The sequence below is a fragment of the Solanum stenotomum genome, chromosome 9 (assembly GCF_019186545.1).
Source record: "Solanum stenotomum isolate F172 chromosome 9, ASM1918654v1, whole genome shotgun sequence".
NCBI classification, from domain to species: domain Eukaryota; kingdom Viridiplantae; phylum Streptophyta; class Magnoliopsida; order Solanales; family Solanaceae; genus Solanum; species Solanum stenotomum.
In genome coordinates, this window is record NC_064290.1 from 31,499,297 (window position 1) to 31,502,118 (window position 2,822).

Genomic DNA, 2,822 nt, shown 5'->3' on the forward strand with positions numbered 1-2,822 from the left:
GGGTTTTGAAATAATGATTTGGAATCACTAAATTAAGGGTCTAAAGTCTTTATATAGGTGGTCTAAGTAAGATTAAAACGACACCACTTAACCCCTAATTAATTCTGGAAAGTTCCATAATACCCTCAGTTAACTGTCCCAAACTTGACCACTGCCTCACCCATGAGCCGTGGGTGGACCCACAAAGCGTTCTGGTCATCCGTGGGTGGTGGTCCTCAACTCTTCTTTTGGGATCCTGACCTACGGCCCCTCACCCACGGGGAGTGGGTACCTTTCTTGAGTGGACTATTTTAGGGCAGATTTTAGGGTCCTCCTCAAGGACCCTTGATTGGTCCTTGGGGAGTCATACCCTGACGTCCTACCCCGAAACCATTCATTCTAAGGATATAGGTTGTTGAAGAAGAGAGAGTCGTTGGTTCATTTCTTTTTTCTCTTTTCTATCGTGACAACTCCTGTTACCCCACCTTTTAGCGTTCTAGGCCCTACTATGTATTAAAATTAGAGTACCCTTTCTTCCACCTCCAAAGGATGGAGGGGGTTATATAGTGAAAAAAGTTTTGCCCTTCCAGGCTTGGCTCCAGTCTCTACGGGCTCAGCAGTAGCTTCTTGGGCTGGGCCACCAGCTTGAGGTTGTTCCTGATGCTGGACTTCAGCAATGATAGCCACTGCTTCTTCAGTCTGAGAATCTGCCTCTTTCTCGAGGAGTAGTTAAACAGGCAGAAGATAATAAAAGAATAATTGTGTGCACTGGTGGACCTAATACTTGTGTACACAGGATAGCACCCACTCTCTTCTGTGCCCTCTCTCTAGCAGAATGCTATCTGTTCTTATTCATATATTACATTCCATTATAAAAAAACACAAAAAAATGCAAAATGTTAAGATATTCTTAATGATATTCGGGCTACTACCTAGTAGAGTCTTCCATAACTGACCGACCGGTGAAATGATAGATGTACCCGTTGAAAGTCGACATTATGGGAAATATTGAAACCGTCCTTTCCAGTAGCATCGTTGATGTCTTTTTTGCAGCTTTTGTTGTTGCCAGAACTATGTGGTATGTTTCGGCAACTACCCCGATTGAATTATGTGGGCCCACTCAGTACGGGAAGCCATATCTACGACTCTAACCTTCACGTCAAGCTGTAGTTTAGCCTACTAGTTTCCGGACGTTACAACATGCATCAAAAATAAAATCACATAAGAACCTTGTTCGATCAATGAGATACACTAAAATATTGCATTGAAAAGTAATCTACTGTATCGATTTTTGGAGAGTACAACTAAGAGATGCAAATATGATATACCTAATCATGCAAGGGTTCAACTTTATTAAGAAAAAAAAATCACTAATCATAAAATGAAGAAAACAAAGTTCATGAGTAAGAATTAGGGTTAGGCATTCGGTAATTCGGTTCGGTTTCATTTTTTTCTGGTTTTTTTGGTTTTCGGTTCTTATACTGCGTGTACCGAACACCAAACCGAAATAATTTGGTTCGGTTTTTATTATTTCAGTTCGATTTATATTATTTTAATTCGGTTTTTGTTAGTTCAATTTTTTTGTTATGAGCCTGCTTAGTTGGCTTTTTAAAATTTAAAATTTTGTAATTTTTTTGTTTGATTTTTCAGCTTAATGGGCTAAAAATAAGTGGTCCTTAAAGTGTTATGGATATGTTTGTAGCAACAATGCTAGTCTCTTAGATTAATTAGATTAGTAGTACATCTTTTTTGTGACAATAATTCACTAACGTAGTTTCTTCCATGAGACCATTTTCAAGTTTCAAGTGCCAACAATAACAAACAACAATAATGAGCAACAAATAATGTAGCTTCTTCCATGAGATCATTTTCAAATGCCAACAATAACAAATAACAATAATGAGCAACAATGTAGTTTCTTGACTCTCTTCCATGAGATCACTTTCAAGTTTCAAGTGCCAACAAAAACACTAACAAAACTTTGTATTTTACGCCTTTATTCATTGTCTTGACTCTTTAACCTTTTAAGATAAAATCAAATGTTAGAATACTACTTTTAAGATTAAAAAAAATGACATGATTAAATAAATGACGTATTGAACTCACCACTATCAAATACTTGAGACTTGCAAGTCAATCATAGATCAACAGTGGAAGAGTTTCTTCCACTATTTGCCATCTCTATAAATAAAAAAATCAAACATGTCATACAACACAATAGGTATTTTATTTTTTCCAAAAACAAATAAAAATAAATAGTCTTACGAAGTTCAATTATTTCAAGAAACTCCAAACTTTCTTCAACACAAATAGGCTTAGTTTCTTGTTGGCTCATAATTTGGAGTGCTAGCTGTAGAAAATTCTGATCTGTTTAGCTTTTGTTGAGATGGCCTGTTATCACTACCAATCTTAGAATTATCAAACCTTTCCCTTTTGGATGGACCCCCAAAATCTGGTCTAGGCTTTCGCAATCTGTTTTCATTTCTACTAGCTTCTTCTTTATCAAGTCGTTCCCAAGTAAAAGCAGCAGACACTAACTTACAAAATTTCTCATGTTGCAGGATCGCCACATTCTTCCTAATGGAATCATTTAAACCGTCTTCAAACTTCCTGCACTTGTCTTTTCTTCTTTAATAATACCACCAGTATAGCGAGAGAGCCTTAGAAACTTTTGTTCATATTCAGCAATAGACATGCCTCGTTGCCTTAGATTCGAAAACTCTAGTATTTGTTAGTACAGATTAAATAACAAACGTTAATTGAGTATTCAAGCAAATTTTCTCTACTGGAATTGTTGAAGGTACAATAAAGAAAAAGCCCTTACAAATCTCTAATTTCTTCAT

The 2,822-nt window shown here is 36.5% G+C and overlaps 1 long non-coding RNA gene across 1 annotated transcript; it reads right to left on the reverse strand.

Moving 5' to 3' along the window:
• Nucleotides 1-1,736: 1,736 nt before the first annotated feature.
• Nucleotides 1,737-2,306, reverse strand: LOC125876956 (uncharacterized). Its single transcript, XR_007447562.1, has 3 exons — nucleotides 2,245-2,306; nucleotides 2,086-2,160; nucleotides 1,737-2,000 (listed from the first exon to the last, which is right to left on the reverse strand). It is a non-coding gene; the product is annotated as an uncharacterized LOC125876956 (long non-coding RNA).
• Between the last annotated feature and the right edge of the window lie 516 nt (nucleotides 2,307-2,822).